This window comes from Culex pipiens, chromosome 2 (assembly GCF_016801865.2).
Source record: "Culex pipiens pallens isolate TS chromosome 2, TS_CPP_V2, whole genome shotgun sequence".
Lineage (NCBI taxonomy): Eukaryota > Metazoa > Arthropoda > Insecta > Diptera > Culicidae > Culex > Culex pipiens.
The window spans coordinates 155,486,787-155,499,243 of NC_068938.1; the positions used below are offsets into that span (position 1 = coordinate 155,486,787).

Sequence of the window (12,457 nt, forward strand, 5' to 3'; positions counted from 1 at the left end):
GTGCCAAATTATAAGCTCGGCAAGTGCTACGTTGAATGAATATAATTAATACTATTTGCAATGTTTGGGTTTCTAGTGAAGAATTTTATTGGGTTTTTCTTTGTGTGTGCACATGCACTGAAAATTTAATGGCATGCATGAAACACTTCTTTGTTCCAGATGTTATTGATTTGTTGAGTTTCCACTTTGAGGGTCTTTGTGAAAATCTAAACGGGTTTTATGCTCTTTTTTTTGTTTAAAGGTCCTTTTACATTTTTTTGTTTAGATAGTTATTAACAGGTTTTTTAAGTATTTGGGTTCGGGTCTTCATATAAGATGTTTATTCGAACATCTTTTATGTCCGAGAAAATGTGTAATTTTACCTCCAAAATGTGTAAATTCATCACTATTCCAATGTGTTGGTTCTTTTTATGTCTAAATTGAGGGAATATTATATCTTCAAATATTATCCCTTCCAAATTTACATTTTTTTTACTGTGATCCATAAATTTGGAACACTTGCTCTTAAACAAACTTTGATCCCTCCAGGAGAGCATGAAAATCTAATCGTTTGGCCTTGATCTCTTCTATTGCAAGATTTCTGCTCAAAATTTGGTGTCCGAAGTGTCGAAACATTCAATATCACGCCATTTTGAACTGTTATGTTAGAAAATGGTGGGTTGTTTGTGTGAGACTTAGAAAACATAAATTTTCCTGCTTTTTTCAAGCTTTGCATGAAAATATCTCAACAACTAAGGGTCGTATCACCAAAGTTCAAAAAAGCAAAATATAGAGAATTTTCTCCGCTTTTCAAACACATTTTTTTTCAAATGTGGGCAAACATGTGCACTAATTTAAAAAAAAAAAAAAAACTGTAATTTTTATAAACAAAGTTACCTTAAAATGGCTTTAACTTGAAAACGGTGCACTTTATCAAAACTTCACTAAAGTAATTTTTGATTGCAAATTTGATTTTACATCGAAAAATTAAGTTGAAAAATTTTAGCGACCAATATTTCGATTTTTTGAAAAAAATCAGTATTGATTCAAAAATTCATAACTCGGTCAAAGATTGTTTGCACAACCTGAAAATTTCTGAAAAATTTGCTTTTGATGTCCCCAAAACATATAAAAAAAAATCAATATAGTGTTTTTTGCAAATCAAGTTTTAGTGACAAAAAGTGAAATAAAAAATCACCCATTTTTTAACGTGTACCATATTTTTTCAGTGTAGTCCTTATCCATACCTACAACTTTGCCGAAGACACCAAATCAATCAAAAAAATCCTTCAAAAGATACAGATTTTTGAATTTTCATAAATCATTTTTGTATGGACAGCTGCCAAATTTGTATGGAAAATTATACGGAAAAACTAATGATGCAAAATGGCTTCTTTTGACATACCGAAGGCACCAAAAAAGTTTCAGCCGGATTAAAAAAATACAAAAAAAACGAATGACCGAAATCTCACAGAATTGCTCTGTTGTCAAACGAACGGGGTCACTTTTTAGTTTGACACCCCATTTACACGGAGTTCACACATACTACCAAACGTTTGTTTTGAATGTGTGCGTAAGCGACGTGTAAAAAGTGACATTTCGTAATTTTTTAGTTTGACTTAGTCAAACCAACGGGATACAAACTAAAAAGTGTCAAACGAAAAAGTGACCAACCACCGGGGGTTGAGTGTACAATGCTTTGAAAAATTCGAATAAATTTGGCTTTGGATAATCGTTTTGTATCAGAATTAGATTATTTTGTTTTTTTTTTTATCATACTATTTTTATTGGAAATTGGATTTACGTTAATAAAATGCTATGAACCTTATGATAATTACAAATACCGTATTTTTTATTTTTTTATTGGAATTTTGTTTTTAATATTTTTTTTTGCAATAAAATGTTTTGCAAAAATTAAATTGATGTAGCAAAATACGGTTACAACCATTATTTGTCCAGACTACCTGAAAACTTTGGAAGCCAATTTAAATATAAGTTTGTTCTTTGTTCTAAGAATCTCGACTGACCTTTAAAATTCGATTCTATCACCGCCTCTCTTCTTCTATTCATGAATCCATTAATCTCAAATGTGCCCCAAACCAGAAAATTCGCAAAAAGGAAGCCATCAATATTTCCCGGATTTTAAATATCAAAGTTGGTGAGCCGCATCACGAAAAAGTTCACTAACCTTTCCCAAATCATACGAATAACTTTTGCTATATATTCCTTCCAGTAAAACTACCTCTGTGGGGTGAGAAAAACCATCGCCAGAGCGCCAAACCGAGGAGGGGTGCCCGAAGCTATGCTCAACCAAATTGGTGCGAATGAACCTGCCCTCGCGGACGCACGAGTTCAAGGCCACGTGCGACCTCCATGATTTGCTTTATTATGCTCCAGTCCCGTCACACAGGAACCAACAGATTCTACAACACGGTTGGTGGCGGATTTCGCTTGTGACCACACCGAAATGCTCTGTAATCATCATTATGATGGGGTTTTTTCTTCTTTTTTGGGGACGAGATTGAAAGACTTATAAATTGGATTTTTTTCGTTTGTTATCTTCCAAGACTAGAATTGAGTTTTCGCATCTTGATGAAAAGCAGCAAGTTGGTAGAATCTGGTTCTTCGGTTTTCCGTGAGACCAATCTCAACCAGATTTCCGCTCAATAATTTAAAGTTTGCTACAGGAAATTGCATAAATCTATAAATTAATTTTAGCATGATTCTTTCAAAGTCAAATTTTCTAGCCTACAACTCAAGACGGAACATCAAAAGTAACGCAAAGTTAGTTGTCTTTAGCATTTAGCTATAATTAACGGACGTCGATGTGAGAAATTACCCTCAGGCCACACCACTGTAGTCACAGTAACTTACCGGATCACTAACCCGCCCCGGCAAATTAGTGCGTTCGCCAAGAAGCTTGCCGTTCTAATTCATCTCTAGATGAGAATGTTTGAGACACGATCTGCTCCAAGTGTTTGCGTCGTTCACATGCGACGGTGATGTAAAGTTTCGCATCGTAGATTTTGTCATGGCAATTCTAATGAATTCAACGGTAATTAAACGTGACTCAATAATAGCAACAGATTAGATATCGGCACGAAGATTGATCTTTTTGTGTACCGAAGTAGACCCACGTGATAGCTTCTTTACTAATGGAATGTTGTCAAGCCAAAAAAAAAAAGGAATATTCGGAATCTTAAAAGCTAAGCAAATCATGAAAAAATACATTCTTGGGTGTAATTATAATTCAAGTACACATAGAGGAAAATATGCCAATTGTATATTATCTCGGATCAACTCAACTAGTGATCTTTTCCCTTCTGAAATCGATTGCTTAGTAAAGGAAAGGTAGTATATCGTCACAAGCTGGACCTTATCATGACACCTTAGGGAATGCGACCTATGGAATGTTGACATTAAACTTAACACGTTAACATTAAGTTAAGAATTAACCACTGAATCCGCTTTGGAAATACGGCCCCGATACTCTTCATAGGTCATGGGAAAAAATAACTTATTTTCTTGTATTCAAAAATATTCCAAAATATGATCATTTTCTCGACACATTTTTTAAATTTATTTTCGGAATTCAAATTAATTGAAACAAAACCTCGTGAAAAGAGTTGTAAAATGCTTTGAACATTAAAGCACAGTCTGTGTGTGTACGTTTTAAAGATTCTTTAATTTAATAACAATTTTAACTTAATGAATCGACACTAAATTTTTGTGAGACTATTTATAATGTTTTTTCTTTAGATAGCAGTATATTTTTCTGTTGATTGCTTATTATCAGCGCCGTACCTAGCGGTTGGCACGGTTGGCGACCGCCAAGGGCGCCAGCCCTTGGGGGGCGCCGAAATCGATGATTGTACACAATTTTCAAGTCAGCTATAACATCCTCATTAGGTATTTGAAACAGAAAGGGCGCCAAATTATAAAATACAATTACAAATAACTAGATAATTTGGTTTAAAATATAAAAAAATGTTTAGGGGCGCCAAAATCAATTGTATGAATATTTCTACCGAAATGTTTTGAAAATTCATACTTAATGCTAAATTTATTTTTTCATCAAAAAAGGGGCGCTCAAGTGGCAGAAAGTTAAAGGAGTTCTAGAAGAGCTTCTCAAATAAATCCAACTATATGTTATTTTCAAGTTAATTCGGCTGTGAATCACAATCAGCCAAATTGTGAAAAAATTATGGTCATATTTTGAACTTCATTGAAATAGGAATTATTTTAACATTAAAACATATACCTGTCTTTTGAAATTATTACATTCTCGAGTTAAAAAAAGGCCTTAGAAATATTTTCAGCTCGATTTCTCCTTTAATAATCAACTTAGTGCGTTGAAATTTGCATACTCTTTTTAAAAAAAATCGAGTTTTGACATTGGAAAACTGCTGTAAATTTTCACCAATAAGACCAACATTATTTGTTCAAGAAAAAATGTTTTTCAGAACACATCACTTTTTCAACTTTAGCTTAACCGGTGTTGTTTACTTTTTAAATCTTCCAAAAAGCTCTGGTAATGAAAAAAAATCAGTTAAAAACAAAAACATAATATTTTATTAAGGTTTGAAAACATTTATAGAGTATTGAGCAAAGAATATTTTTCAGAATATAAAATTTAATTTTAAAAATTAGAAATAAATAAATAAACACTGATGAAAATAAAATCAATACAAAACATAAATAGAAGTATAAATTTATGAAATATATTCTCAAGCATCTTATGGCAAATCACTCAATATTAATAAAAATTTCTTATCTTTATATTTTTTTAACTGTTTTTCCTAAAAAAAATCGTCAATACTTAAAACTTTTGGAAGCTTATGATTGCAAAACAACTGGACAGGTGTATACTGCCCCAGATCGCATTAATGTCCCATATGCATTTTCATCGCATTTGAATTATTGATGCAGTTTGGTTCAAAATGTGCTCTTTCTAAAGAGCCTATAACATCCAGTATTTTGTTCTAGAAATCAGGAGGAAATCCAGTTTTATTGCTAAAACTTTACACGTAGCCTTAGGTGTGGGACAAACTTCAAATGCGTTTTTCTCAGCTTGCTGTTTTTTGCATTTGGGACATTTATGCGAACATGGGCAGTATAATGCATTTTAAAACACATTTTTCATTCAAATGTTGAAACCGTGGCCTGTAATTTCAATTTTTTTACTTTTTTATTTTTTTGGTTTTTCGTTGTAATTAACGAAATGAAATCCAAAGCCATATCAGCTAATTATTTTACAAATCCGGGAAAGTTCTTTACTTATACAATCAAATTAATACTAGATCAGATCATATATATGCAGGCTTTGAAATATAAAATTAGTTAACAAGTTACAGCAAAATTTAAAAATTGACCATTTAATTCTGAGCATTATTCTGAAAAATAAATTAAACAAATACAAAAACCTGCTATCATTATCGATTTTATGAAATCTGACAAAATATTCAGCCAACAAAACACCTTTAATATATTTTTTTTAATTCAACCTATCTCATATTTTTTGAAAAATAAAACATAAAATAACTGTGTCTCTGAATTTAACCATATTAAGGTCTCCAATTGCAATTATAAAATCAAAGCTCATATTGAAGCAATCATTGAGAATTAATATCAATTTATCAAAATGCTTGTAAATTTGGGAGGGGCGCCAAATTGATGCTTCGCCAAGGGCGCCGTGGACCCAAGGTACGGCTCTGCTTATTATATAAATCGTGTTTCAACATTTTATTTCTAAAGCTACGTGTTAAGTTTTCATGAAAAAACTAGATTTCCTCTCGATTTCTAGAATAAAGTGCTGGATGTTGTTGGATTTTCTGAAAGAGCCCCCAAGAAAATTAATATGGGACTTTTATGCGATCAGGGACAGTTTATTTATTTTTTTATTTTTTGTAGGTTTCTTAGAACAAAATATCTGAGGCTTTAATCTTAATTCTAAGTTAATTAGTTGTCTTTATAAACAAGTCTTTCAGCCTTAAATGCTGGCTGGTTCGGCTCGGTGCTTCTATTTCTTGAATTTACTGAAAAAAATTAAGAAGAAGAAGAAGGTGGTAAAAATGTATCAAACATGTTGTTGTGGTTTAGAAAATTTTGTTTCTGAAAAACACCTTTATAAAATAATTGAAAAAATGGATAGTTTCAATGAGCAACTCTAGAATTGGAAATCGAGTTCTTCAGTTTATATTTATTATTTTGAAAATCAGACTCATCTCATAATGTGTTTCGTAGAGCAAACTGAGAAATTTGATGATTATGTACATGTTTCCATCGAATTTCAGCTACTTTTCTTAATATTATATCAAATCGTTTAAAAAAAAAAAAAAAACGTGCCCAAGACCCCTCAAACGATATATTTTGATTCATCCTGCAAAATGTCGGGAAAAGAGACCCTCTTGCGTCAATTCTTCACATAAGCCGCAGAGAAATCCAGAGGGAACACTAGCATTTTTTTAACATACGTAATGGGTCACCAAAATTAAATGATATTTCAAGATATGTATGTGTTTCCTTTTTATGCCAAACCTCGCCGTTATTTTGCACAATTGTAAATGTTTTATGTTTGTATCAACATCTTTGCAGTCCCCTAACGTAAACTCCATTACAAAAAGGTACAAAAGGAAGACACCGCACCATCAGCTGACATCGGCGACGCAACATTGTTCAATGAACCACGTGAAATAAATTATTCACTGCTGGGGTTAACACCGTTAAAACGCAGTGCAAAGTATTGTTATGTTAACAGTTTGTGTTCAAAATCTAACATATCAACAAGATTCAAATGTTGAAATTGGCGATAAAAATAATGTCATTCAATCGTAAAGTTGATTTTATTTTAAATTTGCACAAGAATTATGGATAGATAAAAATTGTTTATAATCTTAGAGAAAAATTGGCTATGTGTACAAAAAACTTTTATATTCTTAATTTTTTTAAAGTCCTCAAGCCGAACTACCATGTTTTTTTTAATCATTTAATCAATTTTCAATTTATTCGCTCTACAGCATTGGCGTTCTCGATTGCGAGATTCCTACTCGAAACTAGGTGTCCGAAGGCAATTGCAAACCTCTTTTACACCTTAGCTTCCAACCACCCCGGGGACTCGAACTGACGACCATTGGATTGTTAAGTCCACTTGCCTACCAGCGACTCCACCGAGACAGGGACCCAGGGAGACGACTCCTACACCTGGACTGAGCTAACGACCTAACCTCTAGGTTAGACCGGGGCCAACATTTACTTCCCCATCCGACGGAAGGCGTGATCAGACAAATCTCGTTTCGAAAAATGCCACCGGGACCTTCTGGGATCGAACCCAGGCCGACTGGGTGAGAGGCAATCACGCTTGCCCCTACACCACGGGTCATTATTTTTAGCATTACAAGAGAGCAAACGTACCTTCTCCAGGCAGCTACTTCGATGTTTGTTTTTGCCTTTGTTGATCATTACTCAGCTCACTTTGACGGCCCAATTTTAGTTTTTGTCGATTTAATTCAATTCACTACAAAGGAAATGACTCATTGGCGATCCCAAAAAGCAGTGACGCGTTTCTCGTCACACTCTGTTGTTTTGGAAAACAAAAGGTGAAACAAAAAAAAACTTTAAAATATTACTTCAAACACTCTTATTTGCCAACTTCAAAGACGCGCAGACGAGAATCGATAACAATGCGAATTTTAATGTGCACATGTGAGTGCGCACACAATAATATCAACTGATTTTATTACACACTTCTATCGGCACACACTTCCTCACATTATTATTATAACGATAATAACTGCATCCTACGCACCACCACAGCACACAAGCACATGAAACATACAACGCCACACACGTGTCTCCGCGTACAGAGCGCGCGCAAAACACAACCGTTCCCGTTGAACTTCTCACGCCAACTGAACGCCGCAATCCGCATTAGGTTTTACGCCGACTCGATTTGGAGGTTAGAAAGGAGTGCACTGTTTACATGGACTTAGCACAGTTCGATGCGGTCGTCGATTTTGTTCGGGGAAATTCGTCGACAATCGACGAAGACCATGTAAACAGTGCACACGAACTGTCAAATGACGTCACGGTGTAAAACCTAATTGAAGAATTCGACGACGTTTTTTCCGCTAGGTTCGCTGTTGTTCCAGCGGTGTTCGGAATGACAGCCCCCATACAGTTTGAGCAGTTTTTAGGGAAAAATCGCGTTTATGATGAAAAATCAAGCATTTTCAGAAAAGTGGGGTATTGCAAAGTGTGGCAATTTCGCTAACGATCATAATGCGTGGTGATTTGTAGTGATTAATTGTGACTGGTATTTTATTTAAACGATTTTTCTAAAAAGATGATCGATATTTTGGATAACTTGAGTTAAATGTTTCAAAAGTTAAAAGTAATGATGAAATGTTATGTAAAAATGTTTTAACTTTACTTTTCTTCCCCTTTGACCAAAATATTGACCTCAAAAATGCATTTTGGTGATTTCTTGGAATTTTTTGGAAAAATTCGAATAACTGGCCATTTTTTGAGAAAATTATTGTAATTATGCTGTAATATGACTCTAATTGTTTGTTCTATCAATATTACACACATAAGGAGCACTATCAATCAAATAAATCATATTTAAATCAATTTTTCAAAAGATCTTTTTGGTAAATTTGAGGAAAAAACATGAAAAATTAGCTCAGCCCCTATGATTTATACATCATTCGATTCGTTTATGCGATTGCCACACTTTACAATAACTTTCACCGACGTTAAAAAATATTTGAAGGAAATAAAAATCAAAAACTGCAAAAAAAATAATATTTCCAAGCACGCTGTCATTCCGAACATCGTTGCGTAGTGCTTCTACTCGCCACCAGGATGCGTGCACGTTTCTATCGAATCTCTCAATTGCATCGAATAATATTCTCAAGTGGACGCTCTCACTCTCTCTCAAATTCCGCAACATAACTCTCTGAAACTGCTCTTGTGAGAGTTATGAAGTTATCGTAGAAAATTCACGGCAATTAACTTTATAATAGTAGTTTATGCAACAAGTTGCAAAAAGAGGTTTTTTTTTCAGCACGAGGTTCACCGAGTTGGATAAATACGAAGAGTGCTGAAAAAATCAAGTTTTGCAACGAGTTCCATACAACATTTTTTGCAATTCCGAAAAACACCCATTGAGTGAAATTTTAAGTCAAATTTTCATGTATTTTGTCAATAAATCGTTTAAATAAAAAAAAATTGAAAAGTGTTACTTTTCGAAACAAGTGCTGAAAAGTTCTACTTTTCAGCACCCATTTCAGTGCTGAAAAGTAGAACTTTTCAGCATTTATTTTGAAAAGTGTTGCTATTGAAGAATTCGACGACGTTTTTTCCGCTAGGTTCGCTGTTGTTCCAGCGGTGTTCGGAATGACAGCCCCCATACAGTTTGAGCAGTTTTTAGGGAAAAATCGCGTTTATAATGAAAAATCAAGCATTTTCAGAAAAGTGGGGTATTGCAAAGTGTGGCAATTTCGCTAACGATCACAATGTGTGGTGATTTGTAGTGATTAATTGTGACTGGTATTTTATTTAAACGATTTTTCTAAAAAGATGATCGATATTTTGGATAACTTGAGTTAAATGTTGCAAAAGTTAAAAGTAATGATGAAATATTATGTAAAAGTGTTTAAACTTTACTTTTCTTCCCGTTTGACCAAAATATTGACCTTAAAAATGCATTTTGGTGATTTTTTGGAATTTTTTGGAAAAATTCGAATAACTGGCAATTTTTTGAAAAAAATATTGTAATTATGCTGTAATATGACTCTAATAGTTTGTTCTATCAATAATACACACATAAGGAGCATTATCAATCAAATAAATCTTATTTAAATCAATTTTTCAAAAGATCTTTTTGATAAATTTGAGGAAAAAACATGAAAAATTAACTCAGCCCCTATGATTTATACATCATTCGATTCGTTTATGCGATTGCCACACTTTACAATAACTTTCATCGACGTTAAAAAATATTTGAAGGAAATAAAAATCAAAAACTGCAAAAAAAATAATATTTCCAAGCACGCTGTCATTCCGAACATCGTTGCGTAGTGCTTCTACTCGCCACCAGGATGCGTGCACGTTTCTGTCGAATCTCTCAATTCGATTCTGTTATTTTTGGTACAGAAAAGTAGGCTATTTCGTCGTTCAAGAATGACAGGAAAAGTAAGCAGTTTCACGACGGAATTGCAAAAAAACAGTTTAAAGACAATTTTCAACAATTTAATGAATTTTCCAATGTTTCTTTATTTTTCCAAAACAATATTTTCTTTGTCTAGAATATGGAATTTATACGTTCGACCGATTCTCATCACTTTTGCCGTTTTCCGCTATTAAATCAACATTTTCAGATGTATCAACAATGGAGAGTTGCTTGCTCACTTTTATTTGAGCTATTTATTACTTTGGAACAGTCAAAAACATTTTATAAAAGCTGTAATTCATGATCAAAGTGCTGATAGGCCGATAAAAGAAACAGGCAGAGAAAGGGTATAGTTCCCCTACTTTGAATAATATTAAACATTTATATTTATAAATTGAATTTCATTCAATCTTCATTACTTTCAATCTGTAGCTTGAAATCGTGCTTGAAATACATTACATTTCCTTACTAAATAACTCAACATACTATTAAAACCTATTTTTTTAAAATTAATAAAATTAAATTAATTCTTAATTTTTAACTTAAATTAATACCTGCCTTACCAACATTAGCTTTTGATGAAATTTATTTCTAAAAATATGTTCAGTTATTTCAAAAACTTTTCAAAACTGTTTTTGAAAACGTGAATTCGCACTAACGTTATGTTCCACGAAAGTAATCTCTCTCACTCGTAGCATTCTCTCCCCATGCTGAGAGAATTTGCGCAATGTCCTCAAAAAGCCGGCTGTTTTTGTTTACGTTTTTGGATAAGCTTGTGCGATGGGTAGGGTGGGAGGTGGGGTTGCCCTGGCGAGGGTGTTATGATGCGGCATAAAAAGCGCGAAGCCAACGAACGCCGACCGGCCGGTTGTTGCTGTTGTTGGGTGAGAGCAAGCTCAAAGAGCGAAGAGAGGAAGGTAGCATAAATTCTCGTGAGAGCTTTCTTCTGAGTGTCCGCTGAGTTATTTCTTGACAGCTGACTGTTTTGACGTTTGGGTTGAGATACAAAACTTGTTTATCGATTATTTTATGTAAAATTTAAACAAATTTGATTCATTTATTTAAATTCATTCAACATCAACTGATGAAATCATACTGTGCATGTAGTCGATTTTCAAACGGTCGTTTTAAAAATTGGCATACCCAGCATAAAACGTCACTTTCAATCCACCTAGCGGTGAGTGACTGCAGTTGGGACTCAAACAATAAAACGGAATGACACCGATGACATTTCATTAAAAAAGAATTTTCATTGAAAATTTAATATTTACAACTGAATTGTATTATTATCAACAAAATATAATGCTTATGGGATATCCGATGGCTTAGAAGTAGTGTCTCCTTATTGGCACCTTTAAATGGCTTTCATTCTAATTAGGACTAATCTGGGCTAATAGAAAAACGTACAACACTGTCCAGTTTACCCTATGTGCCTACAAAACAAGTCATTTTCAAAACAGCAAGTTTTATTTCAGTTTTTTAACTCAATTGGGAACATATAAAAAATAATATTTTGGATTCAAATGGTCTATTGGTTTCTTCCTCAAATTCAACCAGGCAAAAATTTACATAAGCGTTAGGTAGATTTTTGTTATTCTTGGATTTCTTTCTGCGGGTTTTGTTTGTTAGTATGTGTGCGCCGAATGCCACTCTTGTTTAAGTAATGTGTGTGTATGAGTTTGACGGGGGGTGCTTCAATAGAGTTATCTACGTGCGCATGTATTGCGCGTACGTACACGAAAAAGATTGAGGTTAAATTTTGTACCCACCAGCAAAACAAATGGGGTGCTAGTGTGCGTGAGATCGGCCCTAGATATCTCTATGAAAGTTGTGAAGCTCATGAAAATTACGGAATATTTATATTTTTTATTTAGATTTGTGATTAGACGTTTTGCGAGCTATGAATAATCCTCAGGATGACGTCATACTAACTATATCTGTATCGCTACTTCTATGCGCATGTATTGCGGTGAGGTTAAATTTTTCATCAGCCAGCCAAACTTGTGGCTCGTTTGTGTGCGTGAGATCGGGTGAGACCATCCATAAGGGAGCGTTCTTTTATTACGTAACGCAGATGAGGGGAGGGGGGGGGGGGGGTTCGAAGGCCGTGTTACGCTACATACATTTTTTTTAAATTTGTATGGAAATTTTGTTACGAAGGGAGTGGGGTCTAAAAATCCGATTTTTTGCGTTACGTAATAAAAGAACGCTCCCTTAAACCACGTGGACACCTTAGGAGGAGGGGGGGTACGGCGATTGTTCACGCTCCATACAATAAAGATTTATTTTGTATGGAAATTGTCCACG

The 12,457-nt window shown here is 34.0% G+C and overlaps 1 protein-coding gene across 15 annotated transcripts in view; it reads right to left on the minus strand.

The window, feature by feature from the left end:
- Positions 1–7,896, minus strand: part of LOC120426477 (bestrophin-4-like) — a 42,209-nt gene extending 34,313 nt beyond the window's left edge. For 3 of the 15 annotated variants that reach the window (XM_052707662.1, XM_039591241.2, XM_039591240.2), the window contains exons 1-2: positions 7,614–7,883; positions 7,390–7,552 (exon numbers count right to left, since the gene is read on the minus strand). The gene's annotated coding sequence lies outside the window, so the exon portion shown is untranslated. Of the gene's footprint in view, positions 1–7,389; positions 7,553–7,613 lie in introns of all 15 variants that reach the window. The other 12 variants (XM_052707664.1, XM_052707659.1, XM_052707663.1 and 9 more) reach the window with 9 other exon arrangements.
- Positions 7,897–12,457: the final 4,561 nt, after the last annotated feature.